The sequence below is a fragment of the Pseudophryne corroboree genome, chromosome 10, assembly GCF_028390025.1.
Source record: "Pseudophryne corroboree isolate aPseCor3 chromosome 10, aPseCor3.hap2, whole genome shotgun sequence".
NCBI lineage: Eukaryota > Metazoa > Chordata > Amphibia > Anura > Myobatrachidae > Pseudophryne > Pseudophryne corroboree.
Genome location: NC_086453.1, coordinates 94093244 through 94119600, shown reverse-complemented (window position 1 = coordinate 94119600; position 26357 = coordinate 94093244).

Genomic DNA, 26357 nt, shown 5'->3' with positions numbered 1-26357 from the left:
CTAACAACATGACCACTTTCCAAGTGAGAAATTTCAACTCAACTGTTTGAAGAGGTTCAAACCAGTGTGACTTAAGGAACTGTAACACCACGTTAAGGTCCCATGGTGCCACTGGGGGCACAAAAGGAGGCTGGATGTGCAGCACTCCCTTTACAAATTCTGGACTTCTGGGAGAGAAGCCAATTCCTTCTGAAAGAATATTGACAGGGCCGAAATCTGTACCTTAATAGAGCATAACTTTAGGCCCATATCCACTCCTGTTTGCAGAAAGTGGAGAAAACGGCCCAGGTGAAAATCTTCCGTAGGAGCATTCTTGGCTTCACACCAAGATACATATTTCCTCCAGATACGGTGATAATGTTTCGCCGTCACCTCCTTCCTAGCTTTTATCAGAGTAGGGATGACCTCCCCCGGAATACCTTTCCTAGCTAGGATTTGGCGTTCAACCGCCATGCCGTCAAACGTAACCGCGCTAAGTCTTGGAACACGCAGGGCCCCTGCTGCAACAGGACTCCCTGGGAGGAAGAGGCCACGGATCTTCTGTGAGTATTTTCTGAAGAGCTGAATACCAGGCCCTCCGAGGCCAATCCGGAACAATGAGTATTGTCTGGACTCTTTTTCGTCTTATGATTCTCAGTATTTTTGAGATGAGTGGAAAAGGAGGGAAGACATAGACCGACGGAAACATCCATGGTGTCACCAGGGCGTCTACCGCTACAGCCTGAGGGTCCCTTGACCTGGAACAATACCTCCGAAGTTTCTTGTTGAGGCGTGACGCCATCATGTCTATTTGAGGAAGCCCCCAACGACTTGTTATCTCTGCAAAAACTTCTTGATGAAGACCCCACTCTCCTGAATGGAGGTCGTGTCTGCTGAGGAAGTCTGCTTCCCAGTTGTCCACTCCCGGAATGAAGACTGCTGACAGCGCGCTACGTGATTTTCCGCCCAGCGAAGAATCCTGGTGGCTTTCGCCATTGCCACCCTGCTCCTTGTCCGGCCTTGGCGGTTTACATGAGCCACTGCTGTGACGTTGTCCGATTGAATCAGAACAGGTAGGTCGCGAAGAAGAGTCTCCGCTTGTCGTAGGCCGTTGTATATGGCCCTTAATTCCAGCACGTTGATGTGTAGACAAGCCTCCTGGCTCGACCACAGTCCCTGAAAATTTCTTCCTTGTGTGACTGCTCCCCATCCTCGGAGGCTCGCGTCCGTGGTTACCAGAACCCAGTCTTGAATGCCGAAACTGCGACCTTCTAGAAGGTGAGCACTCTGCAGCCACCACAGGAAAGACACCCTGGCCCTGGGGGACAGGCTTATTTTCTGATGTATTTGTAGATGGGACCCCGACCATTTGTCCAGAAGGTCCCACTGAAATGTCCTCGCATGGAACCTGCCGAATGGTATGGCCTCGTACAGGGCCGGTGCTAGGGTGTCCGGCGCCCCCCTGCAAACAATAAATTTGCGCCCTCCCTCCCATATGTAATAAAGGGACAGAGCTCGCCAAAGGGGCACGGCCTCACATGGAAGGGGCGTGGCCACATAATAGTGTCCCCAATTCAAATTACGCTACACAGTATCACAATCGTAGTCACATTATACCACACGTAGTGCCTTTGATTCATAGAGCACCAGATAGTTCTGTACCTAATTCACATTACGACACACAGTAGTGCTCCTTATACACAATGGGGGTCATTCCGAGTTGTTCGCTCGCTAGCTGTTTTTAGCAGCCGTGCAAACGCTATGCCGCCTCCCACTGGGAGTGTATTTTAGCTTAGCAGAAGTGCGAACGGTTGCATCGCAATATTTGTGTAGTTTCAGAGTAGCTCAAAACCTACTCTGCGCTTGCGGTCACTTCAGACTATTCAGTTCCGGATTTGACGTGGCAACACCGAAATGTTTGACTAACAAGGACTTGATAGTCGTGTGTGATTCTTTCTGTATTAAGGTGGTAATTCCGAGTTGATTGCAGCCAGCAACTTTTTGCTGCTGGTGCGATCAACTAATCCACGCCTATGGGGGAGTGTATTTTAGCTTAGCAGGGCTGCGTTCGCTTGTGCAGCCCTGCTGAGCTAAAAAAGTTTTGTGCTGCTGAGGAGTAAGGCTGGTTATACTTACCCTATGCGACAGATCCTCCCAACTCCCGGCGTTGACGTCAGACATCCGCCTCCATTTGCCTGCACACGCCTGTGATCGGATGACCACTCCACGAAAACGGCATCCAAAGGTGAGTATCCGCCCCGGAACGCCTCTCCGCTGTCAATTTTCTTGCGTTCGGCGCTGCATTTTCTTTGTTCGCTGTGCGCGCCTCCGTCACCGGGCAACGACGCATGTGCGCAATGCGCACGCCGCGCATGCGCAGTTCTGACTCGTTCGCACCGCAGAGAAGAACCCCCTATGTCCAAGAGTGCCGCCATCAGTCACTGTGCTATATATATATATATATATATATATATATATACATACATACACACACACTATATAGTATATATACACACAGACACACATACATACTGTATAGTGTGTGTGTGTGTGTGTGTGACCCACAGCCTAAGATGTAAATTTTAATGTTAGCAGCAGGGCAAAGAAAAATCTTATTAAAAAGGCAGCCTTACTGTTTGCTGACAGGCTGCTGTGACACAGGGCTCCACATGCCGCCCGGGATCAGCCCTCCTCCTTCTTCTCTCTTCTGTGCAGCCTGCGCGCCCAGCCAATGACTGAGCCGCAGGCTGCTGTTTCACACGCTATTGGACAGCTGAGCCGTCGCTCAGCTGTCCCGTAGCTCCATGAGTATGCGGCGCCGGCTCTGTATATATGTACAGCGGAGAGCAGGGACCGCAGCACCGCAGATCAGATCGGATCTGCGGTGGGCGGCAGGGAGTGGAAATCCGGCTCTGTGCGGGAGAGTTCATTGGGGAGGAGGGGGTAGAAGCAGGAGGGTGGGAGCCGGAGCCGCGCTTCATGTTTCCTGCGTCTGTCAATGACAGACGCAGCCGGGAGCCAGCAGCAACAGCAGAGCGGGGAGAGCGCCTCTTCCGACCAGCGCCTCCCTGCTTTGCAGGAGCTGCTGAGCGGGTTGCGCCGGCTCTGGCCTCGTAGGCCGCCACCATTTTTCCCAGTACTCGAGTGCATTGATGAACTGACACTCTTTTTGGCTTTAACAGGTCTCTGACCATGCTCTGGAGTTCCTGGGCTTTTTCCGTTGGCAGAAAAACCCTCTTCTTTTCCGTGTCCGGAATCATGCCTAAAAATGATAGCCGAGTCGTTGGAATCAACTGCGATTTTGGCAGATTTAGGATCCAGCCGTGTTGCTGCAGCACTCTCAGGGAGAGTGACACGCTTTTCAGCAACTGATCTCTTGATCTCGGTTTTATCAGGAGATCGTCCAAGTATGGGATAATTGTGAATCCTTGCCTGCGTAGGAGCACCATCATTTCCGCCATTACCTTGGTGAAAATCCTCGGGGCCGTGGACAGCCCAAACGGCAACGTCTGAAACTGGTAATGACAGTCCTGTACAGCGAATCTCAGGTACGCCTGATGAGGAGGATAAATGGGGACATGAAGGTATGCATCCTTTATGTCTAGTGACACCATAAAATCCCCCCTTCCAGGCTGGAAATCACTGCCCGGAGAGATTCCATCTTGAATTTGAACTTTTTTAGATACAGGTTTAGGGATTTTAGATTCAGAATGGGTCTGACCGAGCCATCCGGTTTCGGGACCACAAATAGAGTTGAATAGTACCCCTTCCCCTGTTGCACTAGGAGAACCTTGATAATCACTTGCTGTTGACACAGCTTTTGTATCGCAGCTAAAACTATTTCCCTCTCTGGGGGAGAGGCTGGCAAAGCCGACTTGAAAAATCGGCGAGGAGGCACGTCTTCGAATTCCAGTTTGTAGCCTTGGGATACAATTTCTATCGCCCAAGGATCCACATCAGACAGAACCCAGATCTGGCTGAAGAGTCGTAGACGTGCCCCCACCGGCGCGGATTCCCGCAGTGGAGCCCCAGCGTCATGCGGTGAATTTTGTAGAAGCCGGGGAGGACTTCTGTTCCTGGGAACTAGCCGTAGCAGGCATTCTTTTCCCTCTACCCTTACCTCTGGCAAGGAAGGAAGAGCCCCGGCCCCTTCTGGACTTATGCGACCGAAAGGACTGCATCTGATATTGAGGTGTTTTCTTTTGCTGTGGGGGAACATAAGGCAAAAAAGAAGATTAACCCGCGGTAGCTGTGGACACCAGGTCCGCAAGGCCCTCCCCAAATAAAACCTCACCCTTGTAAGACAAAGTTTCCATATGTCTCTTTAAATCGGCATCACCCGTCCATTGGCGGGTCCACAGGGCTCGCCTAGCAGAAATTGCCATGGCATTGGCTCTTGAACCCAACAGCCCAACGTCTCTCGCAGCGTCTCTCATATATAACGCTGCGTCTTTTATATGACCCAAGGTCAATAAAATGCTATCCTTATCTAGGGTGTCAATGTCAGATGACAAGTTATCTGCCCATGCTGCTATTGCGCTACATACCCATGCCGACGCTACTGCCGGTCTGACCAAGGCCCCAGTATGTGTATAAATTGATTTTAAGGTAGTCTCTTGTCTGCGATCAGCAGGATCCTTGAGGGCTGCCGTGTCTGGAGACGGTAGCGCCACCTTTTTGGACAAGCGCGTCAAAGCCTTGTCCACCCTGGGCGAGGATTCCCACCGTAACCTGTCCTGTGCGGGGAAAGGATACGCCATAAGAATTCTCTCGGGAACCTGCAGTTTCTTGTCTGGAGTTTCCCAAGCTTTTTCAAATAAAGCTCATGAGATGGGGGAAAGGTTACTTCAGGTTTCTTTTCCTTAAACATGCATACCCTCGTGTCAGGCACTGAGGGGTCCTCTGTGATATGCAAAACATCTTTTATTGCAATAATCATATAATTAATACTTTTGGCCACCCTTGGGTGTAACCTCGCATCATCGTAGTCGACACTGGAGTCAGAATCCGTGTCGGTATCAGTGTCTGCTACCTGGGACAGGGGACGTTTATGAGACCCTGAAGGGCCTTGTGACACAGTCAAAGCCATGGATTGACTCCCTGCTTTTTCTCTGGACTCTGCTTTGTCCAATCTTTTATGTAATAAAGACACATTTGCATTTAAAACATTCCACATATCCATCCAATCAGGTGTCGACTGTGCCGACGGAGACACCACAATCATCTGCTCTACCTCCTCCTTAGACGAGCCTTCCGCTTCAGACATGCCGACACACACGTACCGACACCCCCACACACACTGGGATATATATATATATATATATATATATGGAGACAGTCCCCCAATAAGGCCCTTTGGAGAGACAGAGAGAGAGTATGCCAGCACACACCCAGCGCCACTGGAACAAATTCCCAGTCTGTACAGCGCTTTATATATCAATAATACACTCACTGCGCCAAATAAATGTCGTCCCCCCCCCTCCTTTTTGCCCTGTGTACTTGTGTTCAGCAGGGGAGAGTCTGGGGAGCAGCTTCTCTGCAGCGTGCTGTGGAGAAAATGGCGCTGGTTAGTGCTGGAGGATCAAGCTCCGCCCCCTCAATGGCGGGCTTCGGTCCCGCTCAAATTCTTTATACTGGCGGGGGTTTATTTAATATACTGCCTCCGCAGTATATATATATATATATGTCAGCCAGTGTCCCTTGAGGTTTATTATTGCTGCCCAGCGCGCCCCCCCTGCGCCCTGCACCCATACAGTGCCATCAGTGTGTGTGAATGTGGGAGAAATGGCGCGCAGCGTTACCGCTGCGCGGTACCTCAGTGAAGATCTGAAGTCTTCTTTCTTCTTATACTCACCCGGCTTCTATCTTCCGGCTCTGTGAGGAGGACGGCGGCGCAGCTCCGGGACGAACAGCGAGGATGAGACCTGCGTTCCAACCCTCTGGAGCTAATGGTGTCCAGTAGCCTAAGAAGCAGAGCCTATCATTTAAGTAGGTCTGCTTCTCTCCCCTCAGTCCCACGATGCAGGGAGCCTGTTGCCAGCAGTGCTCCCTGAAAATAAAAAAACTAACAAAAGTCTTTTTCAGAGAAACTCAGTAGAGCTCCCCTGCAGTGCATCCAGTCTCCTCTGGGCACAGGATCTAACTGAGGTCTGGAGGAGGGGCATAGAGGGAGGAGCCAGTGCACACCCATCAAAAGTCTTTAGAGTGCCCATGTCTCCTGCGGAGCCCGTCTATACCCCATGGTCCTTACGGAGTCCCCAGCATCCTCTAGGACGTAAGAGAAAGAATGCTGATTGGTAAGCTCAAGACGCTTGTAGATGACATAATTTTCAAGCGTCCTGTTTTAATGGAGACAAAGGGGTATATTCAATAAAAGTCGGGTCCATTCCGACATGCAGTTGTCGGAAATGGACCCGACAACCCCTATTCAAAAGAGCCGTGTCCTGCTGCTGGTGCTGACGGCGGAGGAGAGGAGGAGACGGGGGAGCGGACGGCGGAGGAGAGGAGGAGACGGGGGAGCAGCGGCTGCAGCAGTGGAGGCTCACGGCAGCGTCCACCCGGCTCCAGCAAGCGGGACGTCGCTTGCTGGAGTCGGGTGGACTCTGCTGCTGGGTCCCTGCTCTCTCCGCTGCTCCCCCGTCTCCTTCTCTCAGATCACATATCTCAATCCGACTTTTTTTAAAGTCGGATTGAGATTGTCGGAAACGGGGCTAAAGCCTGTCGGATTTGGCCCCGCTTCCGACAATGCACGCTGATCGGCGGCTGAAGCCGCCGATCAGCTTGCATTCCGACAAGTCGGGTTTCCCGACTTGTCGGAAAAAATAGGGCCGTAATGAATAGGTCGGAACCACTTCCGACCTAAAACTGTCGTAAGCTACCGTCTTTCCGACAAGACGGCAGCTTCCGACAGTTATTGAATATACCCCAAAATGTGAATGGAGAGTGATTCCTTAGACAGCGCGAGGATCTCCTATTTAATAACCCAGATCTGTGACTCTGTGCCTGTGTGTATAACACTGAGCGTGGCTAGGAGCTCTCATTGGGTTAGTAGCAGGTGGATCACACCTAGTCCACAGCTGAATGGGCGAGAAACGCCCTCCCACACAGGTTACATCCAATGGGAGGCTCTGCGCTCTAGCCCCACACCCCAAAATAGGCCCACTGCATCTGCAGCAACATACCCTCCAATTTACACATAAAAATCGGGACAAATTCGAAAAGGGGGCGTGGCCACGGATACAATGACGTGGCCACGCCCCCTTTCCTATACTTTCAATGGAAGTTTGGACAGCCAAAAATCAGTACAGACCATAAAAAAAAGGTACTGTACCTGCCAAAAAGTTACACTTGGAGGGGTGGTCTTCAGTTTGCCGGCGGCCGGGCTCCCGACGACCAGCATACCGGCGCCGGAATCCCAACCGCCGGCATAATGACAGCTTTTCTTCCTCTTGGTGGTCCACTACCCCCCTGGAGAGAGAATAGATAGCGTGCACCGTGCCCGCAGCGTGGCGAGCGCAGCGAACCTGCACAGGGCTCATTTGCGCTCACCCAGCTGTCGGTATGCCGGTGGTCAGGATTCCGGCACCGGTATGCCGGCCGCCGGGAGCCCGATTGCCGGCATAACATACTACACCCCACTTGGAGGGTATGCCACTGCATCTGCAGCAAGTCTCTTTGCTGTAGATAGGGGGAAAAAAACTTTTATTGCTGCTCCTATGGGGTCATTCTGACCTGATCGCTCGCTGCAGTTCATTGCAGCGATCAGGTCAGAACTGCGCATGCGCCGGCACCGCAGTGCGTCGGCGCATGGCTGACAGCCGATGGCTGTCGTTGCCTAGCGATCGCCTCTGCCTGATTGACAGGCAGAGGTGGTCGCTGGGCGGGAGGGGGGCACGGCGGCGTGGGCACGGCCCAGCCAATGCAGCCGCTGCGACCAAGGCACCGACGAGTAACTCCCGTCCAGCCGCTGGAGCTGCGCTGGCTGGGAGTTACTCTTCAAGTACAAATGCATCGCTGCTGTGCGATGCTTTTGTACTTGTGCGGGGGGGGGGGGGGTGGCCTGACATGCCCTGTGCTGGGCGTCCCCCCGCATGTCAGTGTACGTGATCGTAGCTGTGCTAAATTTAGCACAGCTACGATCAGGTCGGAATGACCCCCTATGTCCTGCTGCCAGTCCGCTTGACCCCTCCGGCATCAACAATCGCCACTCCCTAACCGCGGCGCAGGTGGAACAAAAGCTGCTGCGGCCACCAGCATAGATGTGTATGAAAGCGGCGCAGTGGAAGGCTTTCATAGCCCTCCCTGCGCCGTATACTCTCTGAGCCCCGAAGCCTCCTTTGCGCGTGATGTCACAGAAGTGCCTCCCCGCCACAGCCGCGCACAGATCCCCAGACTCCGCAACACAGCACCTGGGCTGCCGGGCTGGAAGCCCCGAGATGGCTAATGTAATGGATAGAATGAGTGATATCACGGAGGGTAATGTCTGGACGCTGAATCAATGTAAAAGGTGACAGTGCTGTGCAGTGCAGTGGGTGTGCAGTGTCACTGACAATGCACAGCACTCTCACCTTTTACATTGATTCAGCGAGTCAGTCAGTTCTGCTAGCCAGTCACTATTGTTAGCGCCGGTGTCCCAACGTGCCGCATTACAGGGAAGTAGACGCACTAAATAAACTACAGCTCCCAGCAGCCCTAAGCGCCAAAGCATTCCGGCGTTAAGGCCTGCTGGGAGTTGTAGTTTATTGAGTTCATCTTCTTCCCTGTAATGCGGCGCGTTGGGACACCGGAGCTAACAATAGTGATTGGCTGCTGTGCGAGTCTCCGGGAGAGCCACTGCCAAAGGGAGGACAGCAGCTTAGCTGCTTCCAGGAGAAGCATTACCCGCCCCTCTCCCACTCGCAGTACTTCCGAGCCCCATCCGCAGCACCCGCACCTCCCCCTCCACCACCCACGGTGGCTCCGGACCTCCTCCCCCACCCGCAGCACCCCCGCACCTGCTCCTCCCCCACCCGCTGCACCACCGCACCTGCTCCTCCCCCACCCGCCGCACCACCGCACCTGATCCTCCCCCACCTGCGGCACCCCTGCATCTGCAATGGCTCCGGACCCTACATGCCCCCCCCCCGACCTCCCCATCCGCGTCTCCCCCGCACCCGCCACTCCCCCAACCACAGCACCTACCATGTGATTCATATAGGGCCCTGCATGCGCTGTTCACGTGGTTGCAAGGGGCTACGACCCCTTAACCATCGCACGCCCTTTGCCCGTACAATATTTAACCACTCACACAATTATGATTGGAATCCAAAAACTTGTTCTTTTCCAATAGAAGTTTCATCAGTATTGGGCCAAATGCCTCTTTTAATGATGTCTCATATTTTTTCAGCACATGCAAGAAAGAGTGAAAAAAACGCAAAGCATAATACGTTTTTTTTAATGATAAAAAGGCACACAACATACCATAAAATAATGGAACTGGTAATAGAAGGTGGTTCCTCCCAATTTGGCGCAAGTCAAGTGTTACTAACATGAAACCCCTTTTAACAGGGTACTGTGAGACATTAAATTCTAAAAGGTCCAATCCAATGGCAATGTTAAAAACATAACATTTTAATATTCACATTACACTTTAAAAACATAAAATACAATGATAGACAGAAAAAGCTTGAATGGAAAAAAGTCCTACTAAATGGAGGAACAGGAGCCGCACCATTCGAGCTTTTTCTGTGAGCAGGGGAAAACAAGGCAGAGGGGAAAAATAAGATTTTACTTACCGGTAAATGTATTTCTCATAGTCCGTAGAGGATGCTGGGGACTCCGTAAGGACCATGGGGAATAGACGGGCTCCGCAGGAGATAGGGCACTTTAAGAAAGACTTTAGGATTCTGGGTGTGCACTGGCTCCTCCCTCTATGCCCCTCCTCCAGACCTCAGTTAGGGAAACTGTGCACAGAGGAGACGGACAGTACGAGGAAAGGATTTTTGTTAATCCAAGGGCAAGATTCATACCAGCCACACCAATCACACCGTATAACTTGTGATAAACTACCCAGTTAACAGTATGAAAAAACAACATAGCATCAGTACATGACCGATGCAACCATAACATAACCCTTATTGAAGCAATAACTATATACAAGTATTGCAGAAGTAGTCCGCACTTGGGAAGGGCGACCAGGATCCTCTACGGACTACGAGAAATAGATTTACCGGTAAGTAAAATCTTATTTTCTCTATCGTCCTAGAGGATGCTGGGGACTCTGTAAGGACCATGGGGATTATACCAAAGCTCCCAAATGGGCGGGAGAGTGCGGATGACTCTGCAGCACCGATTGAGCAAACAGGAGGTCCTCCTCAGCCAGGGTATCAAACTTATAGAACTTTGCAAAGGTGTTTGACCGCGACCAAGTAGCTGCTCGGCACAACTGTAATGCCGAGACCCTCGGGCAGCCGCCCAAGATGAGCCCACCTTCCTAGTGGAATGGGCCTTAACCGATTTAGGCAATGGTAATCCTGCCGTAGAATGTGCCTGCTGAATCGTGTAACAGATCCAGCGAGCAATAGTCTGCTTTGAAGCAGGAGCGCCAACCTTGTTGGCCGCATACAGAACAAACAGAGCTTCAGTCTTCCTGATCCTAGCTGTTCTGGACACATAAATCTTCAAAGCCCTGACTACATCCAGGGACTCGGAATCCCCCAAGTCCCGCGTAGCCACAGGCACGACAATATGTTGGTTCATATGAAAAGATGAGACCACCTTTGGCAGAAATTGAGGACGAGTCCTCAATTCTGCCCTATCCACATCAAAAACCAGGTAGGGGCTTTTATATGACAAAGCCGCCAATTCCGAAACACGCCTTGCAGAAGCCAAGGCCAATAACATAACCACTTTCCAAGTGAGATATTTCAATTCCACCATCTTGAGTGGTTCAAACCAAGGTGACTTGAGGAAACTTAATACCACGTTAAGATCCCAAGGTGCCACCGGAGGTACAAAGGGAGGCTGAATATGCAGTACCCCCTTCACAAATGTCTGTACTTCAGGAAGAGAAGCCAATTATTTTTGGAAGAAAATGGATAAGGCCGAAATTTGGACCTTTATGGACCCTAATTTTAGGCCCAAATTCACTCCCGTTTGCAGGAAGTGAAGCAGACGGCCCAAATGGAACTCCTCCGTAGGAGCAGTTCTGGCCTCACACCAAGACACATATTTTCGCCATATACGGTGATAATGTTTCAATGTCACGTCCTTCCTAGCCTTGATCAGGGTAGGAATGACCTCCTCCGGAATACCTTTTTCCGCTAGGATCCGGCGTTCAACCGCCATGCCGTCAAACGCAGTCGCGGTAAGTCTTGGAACAGATAGGGCCCCTGCTGCAGCAGATCCTGCCTTAGGGGAAGAGGCCACGGATCTTCTGTGAGCAACTCTTGCAGATCCGGAGACCAAGTCCTTCGTGGCCAATCCGGAACAATGAGGATCGTTCTGACTCCTCTTAGCCTTATTATTCTCAACACCTTGGGTATGAGAGGTAAAGGAGGGAACACATAGACCGATCTGAACACCCAAGGTGTCACTAGAGCGTCTACTGCTACCGCCTGAGGGTCCCTGGACCTGGCGCAATACCGCTTTAGCTTTTTGTTGAGACGGGACGCCATCATGTCTATCTGAGGCAGTCCCCACCGACCCACGACCTGTGCGAAGACTTCTGGATGAAGTCCCCACTCTCCCGGATGCAGGTCGTGTCTGCTGAGGAAGTCCGCTTCCCAGTTGTCCACCCCCGGGATGAATACTGCTGATAGGGCGCTTACATGGCCTTCCGCCCAGTGAAGAATCCTGGTCGCTTCTGCCATGGCCACTCTGCTCCTTGTGCCGCCTTGGCGGTTTACATGAGCCACTGCCGTGACATTGTCTGACTGAATCAGAACCGGTTTGTCCCGAAGCAATGCCTCCGCTTGGCGTAGGGCGTTGTATATGGCCCTCAACTCCAGGACGTTGATATGGAGACCAGTCTCCAGATTTGACCAGAGACCTTGGAAATTTCTTCCCAGTGTGACCGCTCCCCAACCTCGGAGGCTTGCGTCCGTGGTCACCAGGATCCAGTACTGAATTCCAAACCTGCGGCCTTCTAGGAGGTGAGCACTGTGCAGCCACCACAGGAGAGATACCCTGGCTCTGGGAGACAGGGTGATCCTTTGATGCATTTGTAAATGGGACCTGGACCATTTGTCCAGTAGATCCCATTGAAAGGTCCTCGCATGGAACCTGCCGAAGGGGATGGCCTCGTACGATGCCACCATCTTCCCCAGGACACGTGTGCAATGATGCACTGAAACCATGAGCTCCTGAGCCTTTTCCATTGGAAGAAAAAATAAGAATTTACTCACCGGTAATTCTATTTCTCGTAGTCCGTAGTGGATGCTGGGGACTCCGTAAGGACCATGGGGAAAAAACGGCTCCGCAGGAGACTGGGCACATCTAAAGAAAGATTTACGTCTATCTGGTGTGCACTGGCTCCTCCCCCTATGACCCTCCTCCAAGCCTCAGTTAGGACACTGTGCCCGGAAGAGCTGACACAATAAGGAAGGATTTTGAATCCCGGGTAACTCGTGATAGGAACTAGAGATGAGCGCCTGAAATTTTTCGGGTTTTGTGTTTTGGTTTTGGGTTCGGTTCCGCGGCCGTGTTTTGGGTTCGACCGCGTTTTGGCAAAACCTCACCGAATTTTTTTTGTCGGATTCGGGTGTGTTTTGGATTCGGGTGTTTTTTTTAAAAAACACTAAAAATAAGATTTTACTTACCGATAAATCTATTTCTCGGAGTCCGTAGTGGATGCTGGGGTTCCTGAAAGGACCATAGGGAATAGCGGCTCCGCAGGAGACAGGGCACAAAAAGTAAAGCTTTTCCAGATCAGGTGGTGTGCACTGGCTCCTCCCCCTATGACCCTCCTCCAGACTCCAGTTAGGTACTGTGCCCGGACGAGCGTACACAATAAGGGAGGATTTTGAATCCCGGGTAAGACTCATACCAGCCACACCAATCACACCGTACAACCTGTGATCTAAACCCAGTTAACAGTATGATAACAGCGGAGCCTCTGAAAGATGGCTTCCTTCAACAATAACCCGAATTAGTTAACAATAACTATGTACAAATTATGCAGATAATCCGCACTTGGGATGGGCGCCCAGCATCCACTACGGACTCCGAGAAATAGATTTATCGGTAAGTAAAATCTTATTTTCTCTATCGTCCTAGTGGATGCTGGGGTTCCTGAAAGGACCATGGGGATTATACCAAAGCTCCCAAACGGGCGGGAGAGTGCGGATGACTCTGCAGCACCGAATGAGAGAACTCCAGGTCCTCCTTAGCCAGAGTATCAAATTTGTAAAATTTTACAAACGTGTTCTCCCCTGACCACGTAGCTGCTCGGCAAAGTTGTAATGCCGAGACCCCTCGGGCAGCCGCCCAAGATGAGCCCACCTTCCTTGTGGAGTGGGCCTTTACAGATTTAGGCTGTGGCAGGCCTGCCACAGAACGTGCAAGTTGGATTGTGCTACAGATCCAACGAGCAATCGTCTGCTTAGACGCAGGAGCACCCATCTTGTTGGGTGCATACAATATAAACAACGAGTCAGATTTTCTGACTCCAGCTGTCCTTGCAATATATATTTTTAATGCTCTGACAACGTCCAGTAACTTGGAGTCCTCCAAGTCACTTGTAGCCGCAGGCACTACAATAGGCTGGTTCAGATGAAATGCTGACACCACCTTAGGGAGAAAATGCGGACGAGTCCGCAGTTCTGCCCTGTCCGAATGGAAAATCAGATATGGGCTTTTGTAAGATAAAGCTGCCAATTCTGATACTCTCCTGGCAGAAGCCAGGGCTAGAAGCATGGTCACTTTCCAAGTGAGATATTTCAAATCCACCTTTTTTAGTGGTTCAAACCAATGAGATTTTAGAAAGTCCAAAACCACATTGAGATCCCACGGTGCCATTGGAGGCACCACAGGAGGCTGTATATGCAGCACTCCCTTAACAAAGGTCTGGACTTCAGGGACTGAAGCCAATTCTTTTTGAAAGAAAATCGACAGGGCCGAAATTTGAACCTTAATAGATCCCAATTTGAGACCCATAGACAATCCTGATTGCAGGAAATGTAGGAATCGACCCAGTTGAAATTCCTCCGTCGGAGCACTCCGATCTTCGCACCACGCAACATATTTTCGCCAAATTCGGTGATAATGTTGCACGGTTACTTCCTTCCTTGCTTTAATCAAAGTAGGAATGACTTCTTCCGGCATGCCTTTTTCCTTTAGGATCCGGCGTTCAACCGCCATGCCGTCAAACGCAGCCGCGGTAAGTCTTGAAACAGACAGGGACCCTGCTGAAGCAAGTCCCTCCTTAGAGGTAGAGGCCACGGATCTTCCGTGATCATCTCTTGAAGTTCCGGGTACCAAGTCCTTCTTGGCCAATCCGGAACCACTAGTATCGTTCTTACGCCTCTTTGCCGTATAATTCTCAATACTTTTGGTATGAGAGGCAGAGGAGGAAACACATACACCGACTGGTACACCCAAGGCATTACCAGCGCGTCCACAGCTATTGCCTGCGGATCTCTTGACCTGGCGCAATACCTGTCCAGTTTTTTGTTGAGGCGAGACGCCATCATGTCCACCATTGGTCTTTCCCAACGGGTTACCAGCATGTGGAAGACTTCTGGATGAAGTCCCCACTCTCCCGGGTGAAGATCGTGTCTGCTGAGGAAGTCTGCTTCCCAGTTGTCCACTCCCGGGATGAACACTGCTGACAGTGCTATCACATGATTCTCTGCCCAGCGAAGAATCCTTGCAGCTTCTGCCATTGCACTCCTGCTTCTTGTGCCGCCCTGTCTGTTCACATGGGCGACTGCCGTGATGTTGTCCGACTGGATCAACACCGGTTTTCCCTGAAGCAGAGGTTCTGCCTGGCTTAGAGCATTGTATATTGCTCTTAGTTCCAGAATGTTTATGTGAAGAGACGTTTCCAGGCTCGTCCATACTCCCTGGAAGTTTCTTCCTTGTGTGACTGCTCCCCAGCCTCTCAGGCTGGCGTCCGTGGTCACCAGGATCCAATCCTGTATGCCGAATCTGCGGCCCTCCAATAGATGAGGACTCTGCAACCACCACAGAAGAGACACCCTTGTCCTTGGAGACAGGGTTATCCGTAGGTGCATCTGAAGATGCGACCCTGACCATTTGTCCAACAGATCCCTTTGGAAAATTCTTGCGTGGAATCTGCCGAATGGAATTGCTTCGTAAGAAGCCACCATTTTTCCCAGGACTCTTGTGCATTGATGTACAGACACCTTTCCTGGTTTTAGGAGGTTCCTGACAAGCTCGGATAACTCCTTGGCTTTTTCTTCCGGGAGAAAAACCTTTTTCTGAACCGTGTCCAGAATCATCCCTAGGAACAGCAGGCGAGTTGTCGGCATTAACTGGGATTTTGGAATATTCAGAATCCACCCGTGCTGTTTTAGCACTTCTTGAGACAGTGCTAATCCCATCTCTAGCTGTTCTCTGGACCTTGCCCTTATTAGGAGATCGTCCAAGTATGGGATAATTAATATGCCTTTTCTTCGAAGAAGAATCATCATCTCGGCCATTACCTTTGTAAAGACCCGAGGTGCCGTGGACAATCCGAACGGCAGCGTCTGAAACTGATAGTGACAGTTTTGTACAACGAACCTGAGGTACCCCTGGTGTGAGGGGTAAATTGGAACGTGGAGATACGCATCCTTGATGTCCAAGGATACCATAAAGTCCCCCTCTTCCAGGTTCGCTATCACTGCTCTGAGTGACTCCATCTTGAACTTGAACTTCTTTATGTACAGGTTCAAGGACTTCAGATTTAGAATAGGCCTTACCGAGCCATCCGGCTTCGGTACCACAAAAAGAGTGGAATAATACCCCTTCCCTTGTTGTAGAAGAGGTACCTTGACTATCACCTGCTGAGAGTACAGCTTGTGAATGGCTTCCAAAACCGTCTCCCTTTCGGAGGGGGACGTTGGTAAAGCAGACTTCAGGAAACGGCGAGGTGGATCTGTCTCTAATTCCAACCTGTACCCTTGAGATATTATCTGCAGGATCCAGGGATCTACCTGCGAGTGAGCCCACTGCGCGCTGTAATTTTTGAGACGACCGCCCACCGTCCCCGAGTCTGCTTGAGAAGCCCCAGCGTCATGCTGAGGCTTTTGTAGAAGCCGGGGAGGGCTTCTGTTCCTGGGAAGGAGCTGCGTGTTGCTGTCTCTTCCCTCGACCTCTGCCTCGTGGCAGATATGAATAGCCCTTTGCTCTCTTATTTTTAAAGGAACGAAAGGGCTGCGGTTGAAAAGTCGGTGCCTTTTTCTGTTGGGGAGTGACTTGAGGTAGAAAAGTGGATTTCCCGGCTGTAGCCGTGGCCACCAAATCTGATAGACCGACTCCAAATAACTCCTCCCCTTTATACGGCAAAACTTCCATATGCCGTTTTGAATCCGCATCGCCTGTCCACTGTCGCGTCCATAAAGCTCTTCTGGCCGAAATGGACATAGCACTTACCCGTGATGCCAGTGTGCAGATATCCCTCTGTGCATCACGCATATAAAGAAATGCATCCTTTATTTGTTCTAACGACAGTAAAATATTGTCCCTGTCCAGGGTATCAATATTTTCAATCAGGGACTCTGACCAAACTACCCCAGCACTGCACATCCAGGCAGTCGCTACAGCTGGTCGTAGTATAACACCTGCATGTGTGTATATACTTTTTTTGGATATTTTCCATCCTCCTATCTGATGGATCTTTAAGTGCGGCCGTCTCAGGAGAGGGTAACGCCACTTGTTTAGATAAGCGTGTTAGCGCCTTGTCCACCCTAGGAGGTGTTTCCCAGCGCTCCCTAACCTCTGGCGGGAAAGGGTATAATGCCAATAATTTCTTTGAAATTATCAGCTTTTTATCAGGGGCAACCCACGCTTCATTACACACGTCATTTAATTCTTCTGATTCAGGAAAAACTATAGGTAGTTTTTTCACACCCCACATAATACCCTGTTTAGTGGTACCTGTAGTATCAGCTAAATGGAACGCCTCCTTCATTGCCAAAATCATATAACGTGTGGCCCTACTGGAAAATACGGTTGATTCGTCACCGTCACCACTGGAGTCAGTGCCTGTGTCTGGGTCTGTGTCGACCGACTGAGGCAAAGGGCGTTTCACAGCCCCTGACGGTGTTTGAGTCGCCTGGACAGGCACTAATTGATTGTCCGGCCGCCTCATGTCGTCAAACGACTGCTTTAGCGTGTTGACACTATCCCGTAGTTCCATAAATAAAGGCATCCATTCTGGTGTCGACTCCCTAGGGGGTGACATCCTCATATTTGGCAATTGCTCCGCCTCCACACCAATATCGTCCTCATACATGTCGACACACACGTACCGACACACAGCAGACACACAGGGAATGCTCCTAACGAAGACAGGACCCACTAGCCCTTTGGGGAGACAGAGGGAGAGTTTGCCAGCACACACCAAAAGCGCTATATATATATCAGGGATAGCCTTATAATAAGTGCTCCCTTATAGCTGCTTTGTTATATCAAAATATCGCCATAAATTTGCCCCCCCCTCTCTGTTTTACCCTGTTTCTGTAGTGCAGTGCAGGGGAGAGACTTGGGAGCCGTCCTGACCAGCGGAGCTGTGAGAGGAAATGGCGCCGTGTGCTGAGGAGATAGGCCCCGCCCCTTTTCCGACGGGCTCGTCTCCCGCTATTTAGAGAAATCAGGCAGGGGTTAAATATCTCCATATAGCCTCTGGGGGCTATATGTGAGGTATTTTTAGCCTTTATATAGGTTACATTTGCCTCCCAGGGCGCCCCCCCCCAGCGCCCTGCACCCTCAGTGACCGCGTGTGAAGTGTGCTGAGAGGAAAATGGCGCACAGCTGCAGTGCTGTGCGCTACCTTTAGAAGACTGCAGGAGTCTTCAGCCGCCGATTCTGGACCTCTTCTGACTTCAGCATCTGCAAGGGGGCCGGCGGCGCGGCTCCGGTGACCATCCAGGCTGTACCTGTGATCGTCCCTCTGGAGCTTGATGTCCAGTAGCCAAGAAGCCAATCCATCCTGCACGCAGGTGAGTTGACTCCTTCTCCCCTCAGTCCCTCGCTGCAGTGATCCTGTTGCCAGCAGGAATCACTGTAAAATAAAAAACCTAGCTAAACTTTTTCTAAGCAGCTCTTTAGGAGAGCCACCTAGATTGCACCCTTCTCGGCCGGGCACAAAATCTAACTGGAGTCTGGAGGAGGGTCATAGGGGGAGGAGCCAGTGCACACCACCTGATCTGGAAAAGCTTTACTTTTTGTGCCCTGTCTCCTGCGGAGCCGCTATTCCCTATGGTCCTTTCAGGAACCCCAGCATCCACTAGGACGATAGAGAAAAACAGCTTAAATCATAGAATTTGGGGGTCATTTTGATCCCATATTATTATTAACCTCAAAAACCATAATTTCCACTCATTTTCAGTCTATTCTGAATACCTCACACCTCACAATATTATTTTTAGTCCTAAAATTTGCACCAAGGTCGCTGGATGACTAAGCTAAGCGACACTAGTGGCCGACACAAACACCTGGCCCATCTAGGAGTGGCACTGCAGTGTCACGCAGGATGTCCCTTCCAAAAAACCCTCCCCAATCAGCACATGACGCAAAGAAAAAAAGAGGCGCAATGAGGTAGCTGACTGTGTGAGTAAGATTAGCGACCCTAGTGGCCGACACAAACACCGGGCCCATTTAGGAGTGGCACTGCAGTGTCACGCAGGATGTCCCTTCCAAAAAACCCTCCCCAATCAGCACATGACGCAAAGAAAAAAAGAGGCGCAATGAGGTAGCTGACTGTGTGAGTAAGATTAGCGACCCTAGTGGCCGACACAAACACCGGGCCCATTTAGGAGTGGCACTGCAGTGTCACGCAGGATGTCCCTTCCAAAAAACCCTCCCCAATCAGCACATGACGCAAAGAAAAAAAGAGGCGCAATGAGGTAGCTGACTGTGAGTAAGATTAGCGACCCTAGTGGCCGACACAAACACCGGGCCCATTTAGGAGTGGCACTGCAGTGTCACGCAGGATGTCCCTTCCAAAAAACCCTCCCCAAACAGCACATGACGCAAAGAAAAATAAAAGAAAAAAGAGGTGCAAGATGGAATTGTCCTTGGGCCCTCCCACCCACCCTTATGTTGTATAAACAAAACAGGACATGCACACTTTAACCAACCCATCATTTCAGTGACAGGGTCTGCCACACGACTGTGACTGATATGACGGGTTGGTTTGGACCCCCCCCAAAAAAGAAGCAATTAATCTCTCCTTGCACAAACTGGCTCTACAGAGGCAAGATGTCCACCTCATCATCACCCTCCGATATATCACCGTGTACATCCCCCTCCTCACAGATTATCAATTCGTCCCCACTGGAATCCACCATCTCAGCTCCCTGTGTACTTTGTGGAGGCAATTGCTGCTGGTCAATGTCTCCGCGGAGGAATTGATTATAATTCATTTTAATGAACATCATCTTCTCCACATTTTCTGGATGTAACCTCGTACGCCGATTGCTGACAAGGTGAGCGGCGGCACTAAACACTCTTTCGGAGTACACACTTGTGGGAGGGCAACTTAGGTAGAATAAAGCCAGTTTGTGCAATGGCCTCCAAATTGCCTCTTTTTCCTGCCAGTATAAGTATGGACTGTGTGACGTGCCTACTTGGATGCGGTCACTCATATAATCCTCCACCATTCTTTCAATGGTGAGAGAATCATATGCAGTGACAGTAGACGACATGTCCGTAATCGTTGTCAGGTCCTTCAGTCCGGACCAGATGTCAGCATCAGCAGTCGCTCCAGACTGCCCTGCATCACCGCCAGCGGGTGGGCTCGGAATTCTGAGCCTTTTCCTCGCACCCCCAGTTGCGGGAGAATGTGAAGGAGGAGATGTTGACAGGTCGCGTTCCGCTTGACTTGACAATTTTCTCACCAGCAGGTCTTTCAACCCCAGCAGACTTGTGTCTGCCGGAAAGAGAGATCCAAGGTAGGCTTTAAATCTAGGATCGAGCACGGTGGCCAAAATGTAGTGCTCTGATTTCAACAGATTGACCACCCGTGAATCCTTGTTAAGCGAATTAAGGGCTCCATCCACAAGTCCCACATGCCTAGCGGAATCGCTCCGTGTTAGCTCCTCCTTCAATGTCTCCAGCTTCTTCTGCAAAAGCCTGATGAGGGGAATGACCTGACTCAGGCTGGCAGTGTCTGAACTGACTTCACGTGTGGCAAGTTCAAAGGGCATCAGAACCTTGCACAACGTTGAAATCATTCTCCACTGCGCGTGAGACAGGTTAATTCCACCTCCTATATCGTGCTCAATTGTATAGGCTTGAATGGCCTTTTGCTGCTCCTCCAACCTCTGAAGCATATAGAGGGTTGAATTCCACCTCGTTACCACTTCTTGCTTCAGATGATGGCAGGGCAGGTTCAGTAGTTTTTGGTGGTGCTCCAGTCTTCTGTACGTGGTGCCTGTACGCCGAAAGTGTCCCGCAATTTTTCTGGCCACCGACAGCATCTCTTGCACGCCCCTGTCGTTTTTTAAATAATTCTGCACCACCAAATTCAAGGTATGTGCAAAACATGGGACGTGCTGGAATTTGCCCATATTTAATGCACACACAATATTGCTGGCGTTGTCCGATGCCACAAATCCACAGGAGAGTCCAATTGGGGTAAGCCATTCCGCGATGATCTTCCTCAGTTGCCGTAAGAGGTTTTCAGCTGTGTGCGTATTCTGGAAACCGGTGATACAAAGCGTAGCCTGCCTAGGAAAGAGTTGGCGTTTGCGAGATGCTGCTACTGGTGCCGCCGCTGCTGTTCTTGCGGCGGGAGTCCATACATCTACCCAGTGGGCTGTCACAGTCATATAGTCCTGACCCTGCCCTGCTCCACTGGTCCACATGTCCGTGGTTAAGTGGACATTGGGTACAACTGCATTTTTTAGGACACTGGTGAGTCTTTTTCTGAGGTCCGTGTACATTCTCGGTATCGCCTGCCTAGAGAAGTGGAACCTAGATGGTATTTGGTAACGGGGGCACACTGCCTCAATAAATTGTCTAGTTCCCTGTGAACTAACGGCGGATACCGGACGCACGTCTAACACCAACATAGTTGTCAAGGCCTCAGTTATCCGCTTTGCAGCAGGATGACTGCTGTGATATTTCATCTTCCTCGCAAAGGACTGTTGAACAGTCAATTGCTTACTGGAAGTAGTACAAGTGGGCTTACGACTTCCCCTCTGGGATGACCATCGACTCCCAGCAGCAACAACAGCAGCGCCAGCAGCAGTAGGCGTTACACGCAAGGATGCATCGGAGGAATCCCAGGCAGGAGAGGACTCGTCAGAATTGCCAGTGACATTGCCTGCAGGACTATTGGCATTCCTGGGGAAGGAGGAAATTGACACTGAGGGAGTTGGTGGGGTGGTTTGCGTGAGCTTGGTTACAAGAGGAAGGGATTTACTGGTCAGTGGACTGCTTCCGCTGTCACCCAAAGTTTTTGAACTTGTCACTGACTTATTATGAATGCGCTGCAGGTGACGTATAAGGGAGGATGTTCCGAGGTGGTTAACATCCTTACCCCTACTTATTACAGCTTGACAAAGGGAACACACGGCTTGACACCTGTTGTCCGCATTTCTGTTGAAATAGTTCCACACCGAAGAGCTGATTTTTTTGGTATTTTCACCAGGCATGTCAACGGCCATATTCCTCCCACGGACAACAGGTGTCTCCCCGGGTGCCTGACTTAAACAAACCACCTCACCATCAGAATCCTCCTAGTCAATTTCCTCCCCAGCGCCAGCAACACCCATATCCTCCTCATCCTGGTGTACTTCAACACTGACATCTTCAATCTGACTATCAGGATCTGGACTGCGGGTGCTCCTTCCAGCACTTGCAGGGGGCGTGCAAATGGTGGAAGGCGCATGCTCTTCACGTCCAGTGTTGGGAAGGTCAGGCATCGCAACCGACACAATTGGACTCTCCTTGTGGATTTGGGATTTCGAAGAACGCACAGTTCTTTGCGGTGCTACTGCTTTTGCCAGCTTGAGTCTTTTCATTTTTCTAGCGAGAGGCTGAGTGCCTCCATCCTCATGTGAAGCTGAACCACTAGCCATGAACATAGGCCAGGGCCTCAGCCGTTCCTTGCCACTCCGTGTGGTAAATGGCATATTGGCAAGTTTACGCTTCTCCTCCGACAATTTTATTTTAGGTTTTGGAGTCCTTTTTTTACTGATATTTGGTGTTTTGGATTTGACATGCTCTGTACTATGACATTGGGCATCGGCCTTGGCAGACGACGTTGCTGGCATTTCATCGTCTCGGCCATGACTAGTGGCAGCAGCTTCAGCACGAGGTGGAAGTGGATCTTGATCTTTCCCTAATTTTGGAACCTCAACATTTTTGTTCTCCATATTTTAATAGGCACAACTAAAAGGCACCTCAGGTAAACAATGGAGATGGATGGATACTAGTATACAATTATGGACGGACTGCCGAGTGCCGACACAGAGGTAGCTACAGCCGTGAACTACCGTACTGTGTCTGCTGCTAATATAGACTGGTTGATAAAGAGATGTCGTAGTATGTATGTATGTATGAAGAAGAAAGAAAAAAAAACCACGGTTAGGTGGTATACAATTATGGACGGACTGCCGAGTGCCGACACAGAGGTAGCCACAGCCGTGAACTACCGTACTGTACTGTGTCTGCTGCTAATATAGACTGGTTGATAATGAGATGTCGTAGTATGTATGTATGAAGAAGAAAGAAAAAAAAACCACGGGTAGGTGGTATACAATTATGGACGGACTGCCGAGTGCCGACACAGAGGTAGCCACAGCCGTGAACTACCGTACTGTACTGTGTCTGCTGCTAATATAGACTGGTTGATAAAGAGATGTAGTAGTATGTATGTATGAAGAAGAAAGAAAAAAAAACCACGGGTAGGTGGTATACAATTATGGACGGACTGCCGAGTGCCGACACAGAGGTAGCCACAGCCGTGAACTACCGTACTGTACTGTGTCTGCTGCTAATATAGACTGGTTGATAAAGAGATGTCGTAGTATGTATGTATGAAGAAGAAAGAAAAAAAAACCACGGTTAGGTGGTATACAATTATGGACGGACTGCCGAGTGCCGACACAGAGGTAGCCACAGCCGTGAACTACCGTACTGTACTGTGTCTGCTGCTAATATAGACTGGTTGATAAAGAGATGTCGTAGTATGTATGTATAAAGAAGAAAGAAAAAAAAACCACGGTTAGGTGATATACAATTATGGACGGACTGCCGAGTGTCGACACAGAGGTAGCCACAGCCGTGAACTACCGTACTGTACTGTGTCTGCTGCTAATATAGACTGGTTGATAAAGAGATGTCGTAGTATGTATGTATGAAGAAGAAAGAAAAAAAAACCACGGTTAGGTGGTATACAATTATGGACGGACTGCCGAGTGCCGACACAGAGGTAGCCACAGCCGTGAACTACCGTACTGTACTGTGTCTGCTGCTAATATAGACTGGTTGATAAAGAGATGTCGTAGTATGTATGTATAAAGAAGAAAGAAAAAAAAACCACGGTTAGGTGGTATACAATTATGGACGGACTGCCGAGTGCCGACACAGAGGTAGCCACAGCTGTGAACTACCGTACTGTACTGTGTCTGCTGCTAATATAGACTGGTTGATAAAGAGATGTAGTAGTATGTATGTATAAAGAAGAAAGAAAAAAAAACCACGGGTAGGTGGTATACAATTATGGATGGACTGCCGAGTGCCGACACAGAGGTAGCTACAGCCGTGAACTACCGTACTGTGTCTGCTGCGACTGGATGATAAATAATGATATAAAAAATATATATATATCACTACTGCAGCCGGACAGGTATATATATTATATAATGACGGACCTGCTGGACACTGTCTGTCAGCAGAATGAGTTTTTTATAGAATAAAAAAAAAAACACCACACAAGTGAAGTCACACGACGAGTGTTTAACTTTTTCAGGCAATCACAATATAGTATACTACTAACTATACTGGTGGTCAGTGTGGTCAGGTCACTGGTCAGTCACACTGGCAGTGGCACTCCTGCAGCAAAAGTGTGCACTGTTTAATTTTAATATAATATGTACTCCTGGCTCCTGCTATAACCTATAACTGGCACTGCAGTGCTCCCCAGTCTCCCCCACAATTATAAGCTGTGTGAGCTGAGCACAGTCAGATATATAATATATACATAGATGATGCAGCACACTGGGCTGAGCAGTGCACACAGATATGGTATGTGACTGTCTTGTACTCCTGGCTCCTGCTATAACCTATAACTGGCACTGCAGTGCTCCCCAGTCTCCCCCACAATTATAAGCTGTGTGAGCTGAGCACAGTCAGATATATAATATATACATAGATGATGCAGGCATGCAGCACACTGGGCTGAGCAGTGCACACAGATATGGTATGTGACTGAGTCACTGTGTGTACCGTTTTTTTCAGGCAGAGAACGGATATATTAAATAAAACAACTGCACTGCTGGTGGTCACTGTGGTCAGTCACTAAACTCTGCACTCTCTTCTACAGTATCAGCCTCAGGTCAATCTCTCTCTCTCTCTCCTAATCTAAATGGAGAGGACGCCAGCCACGTCCTCTCCCTATCAATCTCAATGCACGTGTGAAAATGGCGGCGACGCGCGGCTCCTTATATAGAATCCGAGTCTCGCGAGAATCCGACAGCGTCATGATGACGTTCGGGCGCGCTCGGGTTAACCGAGCAAGGCGGGAAGATCCGAGTCGCTCGGACCCGTGAAAAAAAACATGAAGTTCGTGCGGGTTCGGATTCAGAGAAACCGAACCCGCTCATCTCTAATAGGAACCCCGGTTAACAGTATGATAACAACGGAGCCTCTGAACAGATGGCTCGCAATAACAACCCGATTTGTGTAACAATAACTATTTACAAGTATTGTAGACAATCCGCACTTGGGATGGGCGCCCAGCATCCACTATGGACTACGAGAAATAGAATTACCGGTGAGTAAATTCTTATTTTCTCTGACGTCCTAGTGGATGCTGGGGACTCAGTAAGGACCATGGGGATTATACCAAAGCTCCCAAACGGGCGGGAGAGTGCGGATGACTCTGCAACACCGAATGAGAGAACTCCAGGTCCTCCTCAGCCAGGGTATCAAATTTGTAGAATTTTGCAAACGTGTTTGCCCCTGACCAAGTAGCAGCTCGGCAAAGTTGTAAAGCCGAGACCCCTCGGGCAGCCGCCCAAGATGAGCCCACCTTCTTTGTGGAATGGGCTTTTACAGATTTAGGCTGCGGTAGTCCCACCGCAGAATGCGCCAGCTGAATAGTGCTACAAATCCAGCGCGCGATAGTCTGCTTAGAAGCAGGAGCACCCAGTTTGTTGGGTGCATACAGGATAAACAGCGAGTCAGTTTTCCTGACTCCAGCCGTCCTGGAAACATAAATTTTCAGGGCCCTGACTACGTCCAGTAACTTGGAATCCTCCGAGTTCCTAGTAGCCGCAGGCACCACAATAGGCTGGTTCAAGTGAAACGCTGATACCACCTTCGGGAGAAATTGAGGACGAGTCCTCAACTCTGCCCTATCCATATGGAAAATCAGATAAGGGCTTTTATAGGACAAAGCCGCCAATTCTGACACACGCCTGGCCGAAGCCAGAGCCAACAGCATGACCACTTTCCACGTGAGATATTTCAAATCCACAGTCTTAAGTGGTTCAAACCAATGTGATTTCAGGAACTCCAAAACCACATTGAGATCCCAAGGTGCCACTGGGGGCACAAAAGGAGGCTGAATACGCAGAACTCCTTTGACAAAAGTCTGAAATTCAGGCAGTGAAGCCAGTTCTTTCTGGAAGAAAATCGACAGGGCCGAAATCTGGACCTTAATGGACCCCAATTTGAGGCCCAACGTCACCCCTGCTTGCAGGAAATGCAGGAATCGACCCAGTTGCAATTCCTCCGTTGGGGCCTTCCTGGCCTCACACCAAGCAACATATTTCCGCCAAATGCGGTGATAATGTTTTGCGGTGACATCCTTCCTGGCTTTGATCAGGGTAGGGATGACTTCCTCCGGAATGCCCTTTTCCTTCAGGATCCGGTGTTCAACCGCCATGCCGTCAAACGTAGCCGCGGTAAGTCTTGGAACAGACAGGGCCCCTGCTGCAGCAGGTCCTGTCTGAGCGGCAGAGGCCAAGGGTCCTCTGAAAGCATCTCTTGAAGTTCCGGGT